This window comes from Cryptomeria japonica, chromosome 5, assembly GCF_030272615.1.
Source record: "Cryptomeria japonica chromosome 5, Sugi_1.0, whole genome shotgun sequence".
In the NCBI taxonomy this organism is placed as follows: domain Eukaryota; kingdom Viridiplantae; phylum Streptophyta; class Pinopsida; order Cupressales; family Cupressaceae; genus Cryptomeria; species Cryptomeria japonica.
Genome location: NC_081409.1, coordinates 734,695,129 through 734,715,474, shown reverse-complemented (window position 1 = coordinate 734,715,474; position 20,346 = coordinate 734,695,129).

Sequence of the window (20,346 nt, the reverse complement as noted above, 5' to 3'; positions counted from 1 at the left end):
TTCTTTGTTCTTTGTCTACACACCTGAGAAATGTGCCATCAATTCCTTTTTTGTAAAGAACATCACCCCAAATAATATATTTAGAAGCTTTCAACTTGATAGTCCGTTTCTCCCTAGGGGTGAGATGAGCAGGACATTCTCCGTATGTGAGAAAATATGCTATGTTAGAAAACCACTCATCCGTGGTGCTGACAAATAAAACCAAAGGTAATTTAGACTCTTGAGCAATATTCCCATTAGAATTATTCTCAGCTATTAGCTTACACAACCCACGCCCGCGAACAAGCTTGGTTGGTTTGATATCGATATCATACTCTTGAACCTTTGCAATCCAAGAGGCTCGCTTGCTCATACCAATTTCTTGTTGTGTGAGTATGGTTTTCACTGTAGTATCTGGAACATACACTATAGAATGAGAATTTAGAAAATAAAAGCGAAATTGCTTCATAGCCTTGACCACTGCATAAGCTTGCTTTTCAACTGGAGAATACTTCAATTCATGCTTTTTCAGTGGAATACTCATAAAAGAAATCAGTGCTTCAATGTTTCCATTATGATTTTGGGTCAATATTGCGGATAATGTAGAGTCAGAAGCATAACAATATACATTGAAATCTTTGGAGAAATCTAGATAAACCAATGTAGGTGCATCCGCAATGGACGACTTGATCTGATTGAAAGCCCTTTTTCCTTCATCTGACCACTTGAATGTGGCATCACCTCTCATCATCTCAACAATGGACTTTGTAATTTCTGAGAAATCTGGAATGAACTTTCTTATAAAATTAATCTGGCCAAAGAAAGAGCGAACACCGGGCTTACTAGAAGGTAACGGTAACTGTTGAATGGCTTTGACTCGCTCTGGATCAATATGAATACCTTCTTTCAAAAATGTGACCTAACAATTTCCCTTCTGTCACTCCAAAAATGGATTTCTTTGGATTCAATGAAATACCTTGTTGCCTGCAATGTTGTAGCACACACTCCAAATGATAAGCACATTCTTCTTGCTTCTTGGAAAAGACAGTTAAATCATCTAGATATACAACAATAATTTTATTTCTTAAGTCACCAAAAGAAAGATCCATTGCACGTTGAAAGGTGGCACTAGCATTAATCAAACCGAAAGGCATACAGTTAAAAGCAAAGGTTCCCCATGGAGTAGTGAAAGCTGTCTTATGTTGATCATCTTGTTCTACATCGATTTGATTATATCCAGAAAAACCATCAAGCATCGACATCATCTCAGAACCAGAGACAGTTTGAAGGAGATGGTCCATTACTGGTAAGGGATAGTTGTCTTTAAGAGATGCTTGATTGAGATTGCGAAAATCAACACAAATTCTTATCTCGCCATTCTTCTTTCTGATAGGCACTATGTTTGCAACCCATGTGGAATGATGGATTGGGTAAATGATTTTAGCCTTAACATTTTATCTACTTCCACAAAAATTGCATTTTCTATCTTTGGATTGAATTGCCTTTGTTTTTGCCTGAATGGGGGTGAATCAAGCTTAAGAGGAATATGATGCTTAAATTCGCCATTCATAAACACTTTGAGATCATCATAGCACCATGCGAATACATCAATATAGCTATTCAACAAATCAATGATGACTTTTCTTTCTTTGTGGGTCAAGCATTTTCCAATTAAAACCATCTTGGGATCATTTTCAAAACCAATATTTACTTTTTCTGTATCTGGAGAACTTGAGGGCTTCTTTTCATCATTCTTTACAAACTGATCATTCTTATCAAAGAGACTCTCAAGAGTGACTAATCCCTTAGGAATAGTATTTCCCTTTAGTTGCAAAATCTCTGATTCTTTATCTTCTTCTTTTATATTTTGTTGGCTTGTCAAAGAATGATTACCATCAAAGGACAAATTTGAGAAGGTTCTGGTGCCCTCTAAAAATGAGATGATATGCTTATCATCATCAAAAACTTGCCAATTTTGATTATTATCTGGCACACTAGGTCGGTAGATCATTTCCACTATATACACATCTTTTTCAAACTCAGGATGGGGCAGTAATAAAGAGGCTGAAACGGAAAGAGAATCTGCCTTTGTATTTTGTTCTCTTGGGATGGCTTGTATGGAGAAAGCATCAAAACTTTCGATCTCATCCCATACTTTGGTTCGATAAGACTTGAGCCTTTTATTCTTAGTCTGATATTGACTTCTCACCTGGTTGACAACTAGTTCAGCATCTCCCATAACTTGTAACTTCTTGATTCCTTTTTCTTTGGAAAATTCCAAACCTAGAAGAAGAGCTTCATATTCTGTCATATTATTGGTAGTATCAAATGTGAGCTTGTAGGCTTTACGAAACTTTTCCCCTTGAGGAGATATCAACACCACACTAGCACCTGAACTGGAAGATGAAGAACTTCCATCGAGTTGCATTACCCAAAGTTCTGCACATATGTCAAGAGCCAAAATTTCAGGAACATTTTCCTTCTTTGATGACATCATATATGTACCTGGACTAGTCTCAACATATAATATTTCAGCTCTTGGATCATCAGATTTGAGAACTGTGTATTTGGCTTTGGGTTTTGTGTCCAATCTAACTTTCTTGTTGCCAAGAGGTATCAAGGCATGTGACCAATCTAATTGAATTTCTCCACCCAAATCTTTACAAAAACTATGGCTTAAGAGCATACCATAGCTAGCTAGAATATCAACAACTAAAATGTTATGTTTCAACTTCTTTTGAGGATGAGCAGCTAAAACGACTTGAGCATCCTTAATTTGTCTAACCAAAGGTACTTTCTTTGATTCCATTGAGAACACTTTACCAGTAGGTTTATTTAAAGATAGGCCTAGTGCATGAGCAACTTTGGAAGGTATTACATTATCAAAAGCACCAGAATCTATAATACAATTACTCAACTTACAACCAGCAATGTACAAGGAAATATAGAAAGGGTCTGGTTTATTAGAAAAGGAAGTGGCAACAAGAGATGATTCCCTTGTAATAGACTCATCTTGCTCATCATCATCATCAAAACTCTCACTTGATTCTTGATGTACGTCTGAGTGAGGTTGCTTGTAATCCTTGTTGATACAATGCACCAATTTATCCAATTGCTGTGGATTCTTCTTAAGATACTCAAATTGAGAAATTTGCACCTTAGTCTTTTTACAATATTCAATGAAATCAAAAGAATCTTCAAAAGAGGAATCACCATGTTCAACTTCTTTTTCAGCTTTTCTTGATGATCCTAGTTCCTCTTTACTTTGTTTCCTGGAAAGAATTTGCTTAGGAACCTCATCCACCTCTTTATCTTTTGTAGCTAACTTAGCTTTCTCCCGGAGCTTCTGGCACCAATTCTTTGTAAACACATTACATAAATGATTATTTATGTCACTATCTTTCTCGTTTTCCTCACCAGACTCATATTCTAAAAAGTTAACTGTAGGTGGACCAAACTGTTGATTAGTTTCATCTTCAACATATTCTTCAATCTTTTCACTGGTCTGGTTCATCTGCATAAACCTAGTCATCTTGGGACATGAGGCTCCATCATGGTCTGTTGTGAGATTAAAATCACACATTGCAGCAGTTTGATGATTACTCGTAGATGGATGCTCAATCGCCAACCTAGGTGCTGGAGTTGGTAGCTTTGGTTACTAGTTTTGTTGATATGGAATATAATTCCTTCTAGGAATATCTTTATACATAGGTGGTGGATTCTGTGGTAATTGCTTCTTCAACTGAAGTAAATCATTAGCTAGCTTTTGAATCATTGGATTGATAGGTGTAGGATTGGTTTGTTGAATTTTTCCTTTTTGTAATTCTTTATTCCACTTTCTAGCACTTAGTAGGTCATCTTCAACTTCAATGGCTAACCTTTGTGCTGCAGCGAGATCGGCTACTCGTCCTCTTCTTATTTGGAAACTAATGTCAGGAGGTTGTGCATTAATGAAGAAACATTTTTGATTTTCCTCCGTAGGCCTCTTATCAGCTACTAATTTATTGACTATTTTGTTGAAACGAGCCACAAATTCTCTCATAGGTTCATGCACTTCTTTCTTCATTTGGGTTAATTGAGCAAGAAGTAAATGACCATCATCTATAGTTTTAAATCTTTCTTCAAATTTTTGTAACAGAGTCACCCAATTAGTAATGGAACCGGATGATAGCTGATTAAACCATTCAGCTACGGCATCAATTAGAGTTTCAACAAAAATTCATATAGAAACATCCTCATACTGAACTCCGAGGATTGTGCATGCAGTAAAGAAGGCACTAATATGATCTTCTGTAGTGACTTTTCCATCTCCTAAGAACTTCGGAAGATGCTTCCTTGAACCTGTTGGCAAATCATGCAATTGAATTCCTAAAGCTAGAGGGCCTATGGCAGCACCCCATGGAACTGGTTGTGGATGAGCCATGATTGGTTGTGTAAAGTTAATAACAAGAGGAGGAAGTAAAGTTAAGGCTTGGAAAAATGAGGAATGAGCACTTGCTTTCTTTGGCGAAGAAGGTCTACTAGTAGACTTAACTTTCTTTTTATAAGTTGTAGAAGGTGTGGAAAAATCAACCTTGTATAGTTCAGCAAAATCAGGGTCAACGATACCCTTGCTTCTATCACCTCTATTACACCTTTTGCTTGCCAGTGTGCTTGCTAATTACCTTGCTTGTACTGGTCTTGCATACATCAAATATTTTGTCTTTTACAACTAGAAAGCACAAAAATTCTCTTAATTACAATAAGTTCTTGTCTAGGATGTACTCTCCTAAGAAAGTAATAATTCAACTTCTTCCACCAACACTTGATGCACTTGTTAGTATTCTGGATCAATTTGTCATATTCTAGGTTGACTTTGATTTGGTTGCTCAATCAAGAAAACACGAGGAAATCTTTCCACTATTCTTTCACGAACCACCACTGGATTCTGAGCTTGTCTTTCTTCTTTTGCCAATATAGCACTTACTCTTTGATATTCAACCCTACTTCTTCTATTCTTCCAAGCTAAAGTATCCAATTGTGAAAGTATATCTTCTTGCTCTGCATGAATCCAATCAAGATTCGGTTGTAGCACAGGGAAGAGGTTCTCATGCGGAAGAACCATCTTGTTTCATGATAGGCAAGTAAAAACAATATCAAAGCGACTATCTTCTTGTTTCGATTTTGAATCCCCAGCAGAGTCACCAAAAATCTATTGGTAAACGGATTTGTTGCTTTAAGAAACTTTTCTTGAAAAACTCTGTTTTGTCTTGTAATTAGCAACAAAGCGTTCACAACAGTTGAAGAATCACAAAGAAATGGTAATTCCTCTCTGCGTTTGAGAGGGGTAGCTCCCTCGTATAATGGGGGTATTTGGATTTTTCAAAAATTTAAAGAACAAACAATAAAGAAAGATTGAATGCCATATAAGGTATGAATCTAGATTAAAATAAATTCCATATAATCAAGTTTGAGATACCACAACTTGAAATAAACTTCTTCACATTCAATGTTAAAGGGAAAGCATTAGGTAATCATCAATTAAACATAAGAACATTGATAATAACCCATGAGAATAAGTTGAACACACATCCAAATTGATCTCTATTGCTTAATTGCTTGAATAATACTATCCAAGTCTCTCATACAAAGCTTGTGAAAAAGTGTAATCTCCCCTCCACATTGAATAATAATGAGGTATATATAGGTGAAGTGGTAACCACTTGAGGTAACTACCCTAACCACCTTTATAACTACTTTATAACTTCCTCAACTACTTGAAATAACTTCCTCAACTTTGGGAAAAATAACTACTTAGAATAACTACCCAAAATGAGAACTTAGGATAACTACCTCATATGAAAAGAGCCAATATTATCTTTTATTACAATACATAAATAGAGATGAGAGAAAGGAAACTCGATCATGAGAGTTATTTACAAAGAAAGACAAAAACATGATGCAAGTAACACAACAAAAATGAAGACTATACAAAATGCAACTCCGCACTTATTCTAAGCTAACTCCTTGCGCTGTCGATGAGTTTGTCACTTCTGTAGGCACATTATGTTGTCCAGGTCCTTTGTCTCTGAAGATTCTGAAAAGTCGGATGGCTGAAGTGACAGATTTTCCTTTGGGAATTAGGATGTTGGCTATCCTCATTTTCCTTGTCTTCAAGTTTCTATGAATGCCACTTAGTTCTGTCACCATGTTGAGTATCTAAGACATAGAGATTCTCAAGGAAGAGTAAATATCAATCAATTTTTCCATGGTATTTTCATTGAAGTTTGTCCAATTAAAAAGCTGCTGATCTACGATGTTCTGGAAGCTATTCTGTAACACCTACAAATCTTCCATCAATGTCACATCTCGGAAAAGAGCAGTGAGTTGTCCTTGGAGTTTGGTACACACTTGATCACATGAAAGCATGAGCTTTTCTAACTCTGATGAAACTTGATCTCTTATCACTAGTTTCCAGTTAATGCTTTCTATCCATATTTCTAGATAATCTTTTTCATTATTAGGCAGGATTTTCTCAGTTGCAAGGGTGTCCATTCCAATTTCTATCATTTGTTTGAAATCATTCACAATTTCCTTCCAAGCTGTTTCCTCTTTCTTGACATTCTTCAATTTTTTCTCAATAGTATCTTTCTTTAATAAGGCCTCATCATGGATAGATTTTGCTTGGACTAGGAAATCACATGCAAGAGTTTTGACCTTTTCTACCCAACCTTCAATTACCTTTCCATAGGCTTGGTATTTTTGAAGATTATCCATAACATTCCTTTCAATTACTCCTTCTGGTGTCAATATAATTGGCTGGTGATCTACACTTAGTGGCATAGTGGAGGTATCAACTATGGATCTCTAGTAAGAAGACAAAGTATGTACTTGTTGTTTCAATTGATCCTTGGATTGCTTATCCTTTTCACTTCTCTCCACCATTCGGGCTGCCATCACGTTAAAGTTTTGAATATCAGACTCATGAGAAGAAGGTCCCATATCAACCTTTGTCACAACAAAGTCCGCAGAGGTGGCCTCATTTGTATCCTTCTCAAATATGGGTTGAGCAATCTCTAAGCACATATTCCTTGAATTTGGATCAGTCTTTATTCTTGAGGATACTTTGAGTTTCTTCAGTTTTTCAGCTCTTCCAAAGAGATCAGATATGCTACTAAATTCAGGTACCACTAGCTTTCTACCTTCCTCTTCTTCAATAGACTTTGTTCTAACCATGGGAAAGAAGAATTTTCTATAGACTCTTTTGATGATTTCTTGTCTTGCTACCATTGTTGTTGTCACCTCCCTGATTTCTTCAAATTGATCACTTAGATTGCTTGGAAATGATGAATCCATGACTAAAGTATTTTGTTGTGCTTCTTGTTGTAGGGATTCAATAGGAACTGAGGGAGATATGGAATGCATTCCATCATCAAATCTTGTGTCATCCAGAATTTCCACTGGAACTTGATCCTTTTCTTGATTCACAAGAGAATCTTCTTCTATGCTTTTTTCTCTAGATTTCTTTCTCTTTTGTCGAGGTTCATCACCACATGTGTTTTGAAGATTGTTCCTCCTTGGAGGGTCTTCATCTCCATCACTTCCTTGAGTATTCTGGTAAGAAGGAGTATCCCTAGTTGGAGTATGGGAAGAATGCAGTGATGTAGAGCTCCCAAGCTGACTTCCTTTCCTTCTTGGAGTTTCCTTTGTTGGTTTGGTAACAGTCATTTGAGTAATCTTCTTCTTAATCCATGCTTCAGAATTCTTGATTACAAAACTTGTTCTTTCTCTGACATCTCTCATTTCCGGATCTGCCCAATTCAAACTGGGAAGTGGCTGGCACTGGACTTGCTCAAAATAGATAGGATCAATCAAATCAGATCCATCATCTTCAATGCCTTCTATGGTCCAATCCATCTTGAAATCTTTCATTTGCTTCAAAGTTAACCTTGTCCAATCTCTTTTTCTAACCTCGAACTCATCTTCGCAATCCTCCCAAAAGTCTACGAGATTAGGAAAATGAAAATAGCCATCGACCTAACTTTAAGCTGTTCTTGACATAATCCTTGCTATCAAAAGGGAGCCTCATCTGGTATGGATACAGGTTGACCTTGGATAAGGCTTTTTCTATCTCATCTGCTCTTGAACTTGAATCACATCTATAGTGCCCGAGACAAATGGGAAAGGCTACCCCTTTATTCTTTCTATCTCTACATTTCTTTTGAACTGAAACCAATTGCCAACAAAGCTCAACTAAAATGAGCTTATCATCAGCATATCTAGGTAGCTTGTGTGGATAACCTTCAAATCCTCCTACTCGAAGATAGGTAAATCTCGGAAACTAGATGAAGAAACTTCCATATTTCTTTATCAATTTAGCGGCTTCCTTTAATATTCTGGTGGTAATGTCTCCTTGTAATAACCTTACTGCCAACATTGTGAAAGCATGATTCACCCACCTGAAATACACAAAGCTTTCCTCAAGTTGCAATTGCTTGTAATAATGGTAAACTTGAGTTTCTTGATTTAGGACACCATTAGTACTTAACCCTGGCCATGACCTCAAATTAGCAATAGCATATATCAAGTAAGAGATCATATGGAAGATTTGACTTGTTTTGAAGTGCACTAACTGGTCATGTATGCAGTTGCTGATGAGATGGCCCCAGTCAATGAATTGCTTACCTGCAGAGATGACTGTTATGAAGAGATACATCCACATTTCAAACTCAGTGGAGGTAGGACTTCCTGTCACTCTATGGAGTAACAAAATCAAGTAACAAATCTCCTTGATGGAAAGAGAACGATGGAGTGTTTTTGGAAGCTAAGACTATCCTCCTCGTGGCACAACCATCCATTCTTTAGCCAGATTGTTGAGGCATTTGCTTCTATTATCGCTGAAGTATTTGTAAGCTTTTTGCTTATTGATGTGAGTGAACTTTTCCTTATATGGCAAATGAAGAATAATAGCTATTGAAGTTCCATCAAGTTTGGCCATTAAGGATCCATCTGCAGCTCTTATCTCTCTTGCATCTGGATTATATCTTTTTGAGCATTCTATCATCAAATCTGTACATTGAATTGCTATGGGAAAACATGCTGCTTCAATCAAGTTGCTTCCTACCACCCTACAAGACAATTTTGATCTGTCACCTTCCATGAAGAACTTTTTGATCTCCTACAAATTTATGTGCCCAATCTTGGTATCATGAACCTCTGGAATCATGGTGGTGATCATCGGGGCATACTCATACTCTTGAGCCTTGTATTTCATGATGATGTGTTTTGCATATTCTTATACTAAGAAGTTCTAAAGAGTCTTTTTATTACCAATTGTAGCAAATTGGAAATTTGTAAACAATGTTTAAAAATATCTCTTGACTCCCTCTAATCCCATAGGGTTGAAATCTTGAAAGATCATTTAAAACAACACCGTGCTACTGTTAGAATCATTGCATTACGTTTCTTTGGGATAGTTTATTAAACAAATCATATCTCTCATTCTCCATATTTCATGATATCTGACACAACTCCTCCTTCAATCTTCTTTTGCATTTAGCAAGCTGAATCGAATAGAGATATGGGACACTGAAGTGTACAAGATTTCAATTTCTAAACACTTTTATCCCTGCCTTGAAAAACTCATGCTAGTCGATAATTTAATGGACATTGAAGCATTGCCAACAACAGTCAAGTCAATAACTTTGTCATCCTGTGAAAATCAGAAGAATATAAGGGTCATCTGTGATCTGGTAAACCTTGAAAGACTGGTAATAAAGTGTTTCCTAGAGTTGGTTGAGCTTCCGAGCTTTGCATGATTGACATCCCTCACATCATTTGACCTAAGAGGCTGCGATTGAGTTGAGAAAATTGAAGGTTTAGAATACTTTGTCAGCTTTTGCATGTAGGTTGACCGGAGCACTTCTAATTGCGATGTGAGACAAATGGCATCACCAAAATACAAACAGAAGCAATATCATCGATGGCTAAGGAGAAACAATATCACCTAAGGTGGCAGAATACACATTGCACTTTCTTAAACTATTATCAACATATTCACATTGCGCAGCAATAACAATCATGTGCTGAGAATGACAACCATTTCGATCAAACTGTGGCGCTCAAACATTTCATCTTCAATACCTACAAGTGGAGTTAGGGAGCACGATAGCATGCATATCTATTGGCATGCAAAGCAAATGACGGGAGTAGTTAGAAAACTGATTTTGCTATCTTTCACAAGCCATGTGGTGTATTCAATCCACCAGATGGATGTTCAAGGGGAAGGCGTTGTCTTCTAAAATACTCGCATCTTATCGATAAGAATAGAGAGGATGAAATTTTTGGTAACTTGTTAAAGTTGGCCAACTCACTGATGAAGAAGTTGTCAATATTTAAACCTTGCGTGATTATCTAAAGAAACATATCGGTCACTTATGTTATTCACCAAGTTAGCGGTAACAATCAACTCACTTTTTGAACTTGGTGGATATGGGCGCTTTGATTATTCTACTAACCTGCTGCTAATACTTGGTCAACTGCTAGCTTAGACCGTTGATGATCATGTTTTACTTTAAACTCTTTGAAAATGCCAATAGCAATCCAAGACAATATGATATTATCATTCATTTATTGGCAATTCGAGGATCATTTAACTTAAAGTTTAGAAGTCAACATGTTACTTTGAATCATATCCTTTACTTTGAAAATGTTCATAGGATTGCAAATACAAATACAAAGAGTTTCTAGATTTTCTCAAAAACATGATTTGTGACCCTTCACCATCATAGCGTGAAGTTCAATTATGACTTTTAAAGCTTGGGTAAGCTTTGGGAATTCACGTATATTCCCTTTTTTTTACGAATACATCCAAATATATGGCGATCCATTCACACTAAAGTGACCCATTTTTACATGGAAACGAAGAAGAATTATGGTTGTCAAATTTACAATTAGGATCAACAAGCACAAATTCTTCTTAGGAATTATTGGCATTTCACTTTTGTCTATGAAGACAGCAACAACCCAATTTATCCTGAAGTTGACCTACAAGTGTAAACTATAACGGTTTTACCATAATTAATTCAACACCAGGAACATGCAAAAGTGTCCACTCTGTCACAATCAATTCACCTCCAGCCATAGTGTAATGTGAATTCATGGCTAGCCACATACAATTCTATAACGGTTCTGTAATGCTCAACAGTTTTTACTAATTTTTATCATGCACATCTTGGAACTACAGGTCTGCAAACATCAATTTCATCTTGAAAGGGTTGCAGGTGGTTTCTTTCATTGTAGATCGCCTCTCCCTGAAATAAAATATTTATAAAAAAATTTGGTATAATTTTATTAAAATATACATTATATTTATATTTATATTTATATATAAACTTTATAGTCTACATAGACATGAGGAAGAAGGGATGATTGAAGAATAAAAGGGTGGAAAGAAACCAAAGTAGTGATCTGTCCTTCTGTAGCTGTTTGCTTTGCATTCATTTGTGGCAATAACTATAACACGGGGTTTGAAAGAATGCCTACATAAAATATAGGAAAATAAAATATCAGAATATAAAGTTGGTCCTTGAATTAACCATATATAAAACAACTTTTCTCAATAGTTTGTTTGTGTGATTTTATATACCCTGGGAAACCATTTTTAATCTACTTATTTTCTTATTTTGTTTTGGAGTTGTGGATTATTGGGGTGTTTACTTCACGTGAATGTATGGTATTTTGTTGGTACACTGGTGGGTTTCTAACACATCCTTTTCACTATCCTTTCCCTTCTATTTAGCCTCCTCTCTAAATGAGAGCCTTGCCGACCATGCCAAAAAGCCCAGCTCCTATCCTTTAGTGCACCAAGGACTCATTCTCCTTATTTATGAACATATTAAGGATAAGGCTAGGGCAACCAAGGATGATCCTTTGATCATCAATGCTTAGATTTCTAAGAAATGCATAGATTCTGATTCAAATGGGGAGCCCAACACCCCTACCCATAAAAAAAGGAAGGTTGAAACCGAGCATGAAGAAAAGGAAGTGCACTGTGATGAAGAAGAGGGAAAGGATCAGGACACTTATACTGAAATGGAGCCTAACAAGGAGGAGAATTATGGTGAAGAAGAGGGAAAGGATAAGGACACTGATATTGAAATGGAGCCTAACAAGAAGGAGAATTATGGTGAAGGGGAGGAAGGGGGAAATTCTGAGAATCTTCACTCCAACCCTAAGGGCTTGAAAAGTGGGAATGAGGCTCTGAATCCTAAGGAGGGTGATAACCCTAATGCTGAGGAGACTTAACAGAGCAAGGACTCTATGGATACCATCCTGGACACCGCCCGCAACTGCACCCTTGAATTCTTCAATTTTCAAAAGTGGGTTGTTGAAAACATCACCAGCATGCAAAGTAAGCAAAGGGAGCTGAAAGATAAGATCAATAAGTTGATTAAGATGTTTGACTCTGGGAAACAGAATGAGGAGATGGAAAATAGTGAAGCGGAGGAGGAAATGGAAATGGAGGACTGGCTGGAGAAAGATCTGATAAAAGGTGACCTAAAACATTTGGAGGATGTTATTAAAACCATGAAAGAATAGGTGGAAGAGGACAAAGACAACGCCAATGCCTGAATAGCTCGTAATGAGAAAGCATTGAAAAGCCTTATGAACCACAGCCTCTAGGTCCTTAAAGTTTCCTCCCAGAATATGAATGCACTAGTGGATCATCTGGAAAAGAAAAACTAGGAGAAGTACCCCACCCACTAGATCCCTAGGCACAGAACTAGGCAGACTACTGCTGAGAAGGACATGAAAATGAAAGAGAGTCAGATTGTTCAGGAAAACATCAACTTGAGGGAAGCGGCCAAGGCAATGATGCTCTTGGTGCAGAATGCAGAGGAAACCATGAAGAGTTTTTAATTTTCTTGTAATGTTGGGCTTGGGGTCAATTTCTTGTTGGCCTCTTGCTATCCTTTTCTCTGCTGTTGGTTTTTTTGCTGGTCTTTTGCAGCTGTTTTGTTTTGTTTCCTTCCTAAATATCTTTCGAATGTAATTGGGTTTCGGGTCCCTTAAAACCTGTTTTTACTTAATCAAAAACACATCCTTTTCATGATCAAAGTTATTTATGAATGTATTTATCTCTTATGATACAAGCCTCCTGGTTGTGGATCCTATTTGGGGAAGTTAGATTCTTTTTTTGCATTGTTAATAGTTGATTGATATCTATGGGGTCTCTTTCTCTCGAATAATGCATCATATGATACAATATTAGGGAGTTATTCTAAATATACTGTCAGATGGGCACATTCTATTACAAAAGTTCTATTTGTCCAAATAATAAGATTGACAAACCTACTTTTTACTATCAGCCCACTACCTCAAAAAAAGTTCCTTTTAAGATATCCTCTTTGGGGAAACTTATATTCTTTTTCCATCATCATTTAGAGTCCTTTGTTGTCTATGGTAGCTTGGTTGTTCTAAAATAAATCTTATAATATAACATGGGTGAATTCTAAATAAATTGCCAGTATGACACATTGGATTAAAAGTTAAATTTATCCAAATAATAAGTAAATAAACCTACTTTGAAGCTTTTACTATTGGTCCACTACTTCAATTGGACTCTTTAAGACCTTCTCTTTCACTATTCAGATGATACTATGGTCTTCAAAGGCTACAGATAACTTAATCTATTGCTTACAAAATAACATTATCATTAGATTATCAAAACATTTTCGAAGCCTTCAAAATAATAAGAGATAGTAGGAAGAATTAATGGTCAAGGCCATTGGACTTCATCCTATTTTATTTTCTTTAAAGATGGGTTGAGCCACAACATGTGGATAATGGTTTTTTTTGTAAAGTTACATGCATCAAACAACAACATCCCAATTTAAAAGCAATTGTTTTTTTTTTTTTTTCAAGTACTCATGTACTTGAAAAATATTTGGCTTTCAAACAGATACACTCATCTTTCATCTGAACAATGTGATTTTGCATCTCTTGTGTGAAACTATGCATTTTTTTGTGGTTTATTTGTGAATTTTTGAGAAAGCAATAGTTTGGATCTTTAGACATCTAGAAGTTAAATTAAAAAAATAATTATAATATTTTTTCTAAAGAATTAGATCTCAAATGATTTCAAAAGTCTTTTTTTTGGTGTAAATAATTATTCATCATGGATATTATTACACTTACTTAAGTTTACTTAGGATAATGCATTTCATAGTAGTTTGGATATGAGACACTTGGGTGTTTGTGCCACATTGGGATAGTGTGTGTAGGAGAAATTCCACCTCTTATGGTGTTGATCTTGTTATTACACTATCATATCCACTTATTGTGGAGTGATAATTCCACCTTCGGTGGGTGATCCACCTCATGTGGAATATTATATTATTTCTCCTACCTACCCACACCTATTTCCTACCTACCCTTGTTTCTTATTGAGCCACATGTCATATTTGTGTGCTCATACATATCCCTAGCCTTGCCTATATAAGCAGGCTCATCTACATTGTATGTAACTAGATAATCCAGTTGATTGTTGATCATTTTTCTATTGATAAGAATACAGTTTATTCTTGTCCCATATTATGTCTCTTTCATGTACATTTCAATGACTTCTTGATCTTGGCAAAATCCAACACTTTTGATGTAGACAACCCTCGATTCCTACAAATAAACAACTTCCACTATGTATAAGAGAAGAAAACAACAAATTAGAAATATAAATTATCCAGAATATTGGGCTATAATACCCTACAAACTTTGTTCTGTATTCATCTCTAGAAGAAGAAAATTACATCTTCCAAAAACTGCTAGCTAAATTAACAGCCATCCCTTTTTATTGACAACCAAAGAATAAAAACCTTCCTACGTAGACTACTACTTGTTAAAACCGATAAACTAAAAAATTATCTCCTTATTTATCTCCTACGTGACTTCAAATCAACTCCTATTAAAGTAGAAAATTATCTCCTATGTGGACATAAAATCCACACCTAATTTGGCTTTTGAAATGACTCCTATGAAATAGTTGACTCCCACATAGACAACTATGCAGCGACAGGTGCACTAGTTACAATAGTTATTATTTTATCATCATCCCCAACATTTAGATTTTTTTAACCTTGTTGTTCAAAATTATATAATGGATTTGTCTACTTATACTTAAGAAAATCAATCTTTGTAATCTCTAGACCATGTAGTTACCATTTTAGTATCCATCACTCGTTCAATCTGTTCTATTTTCATCTTTGGTATGTGTTTGGTCCAGTCATTGCTCTCCCTGTTGTACTATTCTTCATTTCTCCGATCTTCACATGTCCCTGTAGAGTATGGGTGAAGGATGGATACATTAAAAATAGGATTGATATCTAAATCTTCAAGAAGATCAAGCACATAAGCATTGTCTTTTATAACCTTCTAAATTCTACAAGGACCAATTTTCTTAGGTTTTAGCTTGTTATAGGCACATTGAGGATACCTCTCTTTGTGCAAATGTGGCATGTCCATTTCCCCATTCTTGGTAGACTTTCTGCCTCATATGCTTATAATTTACTTTTTTATAAAGGTCGTTCATGGTCTACAATTTGTGCCTAACAAGTTGATGTATCTCTTGAATGTTTTCTACAAAGTTTATAGAATCTTGGTTGATATGTCGGTTTATGGATAGATCTATAAAATCCATAATTCCTTTAGGATTTGTGGCATATACAACTTAAAATGTAGACTTTCTTGTACATCTCTTAATGCTATAATTAGAGGAAAATTCGTCTTGAGATAGAAAAAAATCCAATTACCCAAATTTGTGCCCAACTGAGCACCTCAATAGATTTTCCAAGGTCCTATTATCTACCTCTATTTGACCATCTATTTTAGGATGGTGTGCTGAACTATATTAAAATTTTCTATTAAACATCTTCCACAAGGTTCTCCAAAAGTATCTTAAGAGCTTAGTGTCTCTATCACAAGTTATGGTTTCTAGAATACCATGTAACTAAACTATTTCTTGAAAGAACAAGTGGGCTACTTGACATGCATCTCTGGTTGTTCCATAGGGTATGAAGTGAGCCATTTTAGAAAAATGGTCAACCACTATGAACACTGGATCAAATCCTCTCTGAGTTTTTGGAAGCCCCAAGAAAAAATCCATAGAAATATCAATCCAAGGATATTTTGACATAGGTAGTGCCATATAGAGGACAATATTTTGTTCTTCTCCTTTAGTAATATAGAAAACCCTATAAGTAGAAATAAACCTATTCCCATCTCTTTGCACTTTTGGCCAAAACAAAGTTCTCATTCACCAATTCAGAAGTCTTATTCCATCCAAAGTATCCACCTAGACCACTTGAGTGAATCTCCCTTACTAGTTTTTCTCTCCTTGATCCAAAGGGAATACAAAGCTAAGATACCTTAAACCAAAACCCATTTCCTAAAAAATAGTCTTCACAAGAATGAATATCCATTTGGTCTTTGACTACTTAGATTTGCATAATTTTTTCCAAAATATGGATCTACTACATACTCCTATTGCATTTCATCAAAGACAATAAGTACATTGCTCATTGCAACCAGGAAATGATGCCTTTTACTTAGTGCATCAGCCACCACATTATATTTTCCACTCATGTGCTACACAACAAAGGAATAAACCTGTAAAATTGAAGTCTACTTTGCAATATTGTGGGATGGTTTGCAATAAGAATTCTTTATCATAAGTAGTATACTTCTTTTTGGTATCATTTAATTTCTCATTGAGAAAGTATATAGGCTTACCTTTCTGGCTCAATAATTAATTGATTTCTATTCCTAAAGCATCACACTCACTACAAAAAGTTTCTCAAAATTTGGTATGGCAAGAATCGGAGCTTGAGTTATCTTTCTTTTCAGCTCTTCAAAAATTGGGTCAGCTTACTTAGTCCACCTAAAGGCCTTTCCTCTTCTGCACAATGATAGCATTACAATTCCAATTGATCCTTCTTCTTTGAGTAGTTTCAGAATATGAAGTTTACCCTCATGTTGTAACTCATTGGTAGTTTTCTTGCCATGCACGATCTACAAGCTTATCATACTACTAGGGTCTTCCCAATAATAAATGGAAATCATCCATAGGTACAACATCACACAACACCTTATCTTCACAGGGTCCAATATTAAAAGTAACAAAACAAGATTTATGAACCGTCACACTTTGATCTTTCTTCAACCAAGATCCCTTATGTATGCCAGAATTTGAAATAAAAGGAATATTTAATTTTTGCACCATTTTAGTACTTACCAGATTACCTATTGAACTACCATCAATGATTACTTTATATACCTTTCCTTAACAATTGCATCTAGTTAAAGAAATAGTTTTACTTCTTAATTACTTTTCTATAGATATAGATTCCCCTTTGGGCCATTGATTTTTTCTTTGATAGAAAATTAATGTAGATAATCCCGAGATCCTACAAATAGACAACCTCTCTATGTATAATAGAAGAAAATATAAAAAATAGAAACATAAATTAACTAGAATATTGGTCTGTAATACCCTAAAAAAATATATTCTATATTCATCTCTAGAATTAGAAAATTACATCTTTCAAAAATTTCATGTTGAGTTAACAACCATCTCTTTTATTCACTAACTAAGGCATAAAAGCCTTCTTACATAGACTACTCCTTGTGAAAATTGATAAACTAAATTTTTTTCTCCTTGCTTATCTCCCACATAGCTAAAAATCAACACCTAATAAACTAAAAGGTTATCTCCTTATATGTCTCCTACATGGGCTGAAACTCCACACCTAATTTAGCTCTTGAAACTACTAGTAGGAAATAGCTAACTCTATGTAGACTATTATGTAATTATATTAGTTGAGAACATTGTTGCATCATCTTTGATTGAGAACTTGATATGAAATTTGTTAGAGAAGGGTAATGAGTTCTTACCAAGCTTTCTAATTTAAAACATTGATTTAGGGAGGAGCTAGTACTAGCATATGGACAAGATAGAGTGGGTAAAGAATAATATGGAAATTTAACATCAAATACACATGAAAATAAAAATCTATATTTTTCATAAAAGATAATCTATTATTGATGGACATAGAGGCTCAAATGTCATGTTAAAAGCTCATTAGTTTTGGAAGAAACTAATATCTCAAATCTTTCCTCCACGTAGGCAGTAAGTTGAAACTAAAGAGATAGTTCATTCTATCTATTAAAGACTATTTATCACATTTATAAAAACTTCTTATTCTATCTTCCATGTCTCCAACTTCTTGTCCACGTCTCTAGCCTATTGGGTTATAGTGTTTTATTTGTATTTGGTCTCCTAATACTTAGTTCGAGTTAAATCCTCTTTTTAAATGTAATTTGTTTTGAATGAATAATTAAAATTTTCTTTTGTGTGTTGTAGCATGCATAGTATTTATGTCTCTATTTTTATTTCTCTTTCACTACTCACAATTATGACTTAGCTTCAAATTGATAGCAAAGTGGAGCAAACTAAAAAACATTGTACTCTTTTGAATCCAATTTCTGGTTCAGTTCATTTGAATTGTCTTCTGAGAATGTTTATTTATCTGCTCCGTCGCTTTCATTGATGATGAATCTATGGATTGGGAAAAGAAACTATAGCTGAATTAGTGTAGCCAGTTAGCTGAAGAAATATGCGTTTGTAATTTGTTTTATAATATTCTCTGTCAATGTCGTCGACTGGAAGTTTCAATTCGTTGGAAAATATTATATCCATTTATGGTTTTATTATGTAGTGAGAAGTGTTTGTATTGTGGGGAAGTGTTTAGATTGTGGGACAGTAGTATTGTTTTGTTTTTGCTTTTTCTATCATTTGTTTACGTACTCCAAACATATCCTAGTCTTCATATTTTATATAAGATTTAAAAATACAAATTTCTATTTCACATAGAACTGTTATTATAGGATCTTTATATTTCTTATACAGTTGGTTACCATGAGTTATGTTTTCATCATTAAATTTTATTTTTATCAGTTAAGTCTTTTTTAAATCATATTCAATTGTTTATTGTGATTTGAATTTTGTTAATTGTCTTTTATAATATAAGACTAAATTTATTTTTTATAGAGGATGTAGTATTTATAGAAGTGTGGGAGATTTCTAAATAAATTTTATATCTAGTGCTTTCAAAAGAAAAAATATGTTCACAAGTTCTCTTTCACTAATAAAATATATAAAAAAATCATGAAAAGAATCATGTAAACATATTTGTCTAAAATAAAACTACATTCATGATGGTAAGAATTGCATCATTATATCTTTTATCCCAAGGATCAAAAGTTGTAGACCATTTATATTTACTCTTGTATTATTTTGCATTATTTTAATGAGTATATGCAAATGTTATTAATTTTGACAGATGTCATATCTTGTAGATGGTATCATTGGTGAATACTAGTAGTGAAAGAGAACTTGAACATGGATTAGTTGAATTGGATGAGGAATAATAAATTGGAGTTCTTTTATCTCGACACTTTGTTTATTTTGTATTATTTTAAGATTAACTATGAGTATATGCAAATATTAATAATTTTGATAGATGACATATTTTGCAGATGACATCGTTAATGAATACTGGTAGTGAAAGAGATCTTGAACAAGGATTAGTTGAATTGGATGAGGAACTATAGATTGGAGTCTTAGAGATTAATGAGAGGAAAAGAGAACCGATGATTGTAGAGCTCAATAGTGCCTTTATAGGGCTAGAAAAGTTGACCTTCTTTATGGTGATAATATCAATCATCTTCATATTCATTGTGCTGATAATTTTGACAGATTCTAAAAAAGATAGAGCACCTATTGCTTTGACCACATTTCTATTGGCTACCTTTCTTTCAATACTAGTTGGAATCATCATTAGTTTTGGATGCGCCCTCCATACAAAGAGAATTGGGCCAGCCCTTCCTACAAAAAAGATTATGATAATGGGTAATGTTCTTTTTTGTACCTCTGAAGGATTCTTCATGGTGAGCATCTTTGCTTCAGGTTATTTGTTGGTGCCATCTCAATTAAGATGGGTTGCAATCTATTTAGCTTTAGGAATTTGGATTGTTCTCATAGCAATTTCAAGTCTTTTATATACATTCTTGGAATTGCGTACTAGTTTTGTGGGATTCACATTATTGATTTCCCTTGCGTTGGCTTTTCATATTAGTGGGCTATTTGTAGTTCTACTATTCTCACATAGGCCCTCAAAAAATTATGAGGATAAGCCCTAAACCCATTTCCTAATTCTAAATAATTTCATATAAATGAGCAAGTTATTGAAAGAACATTTCATGTGACATTTGCAACCTCTCTAAACTGAAAATAATTGATTTATCTTTAAATATTTTATTATATCAATTTTATTT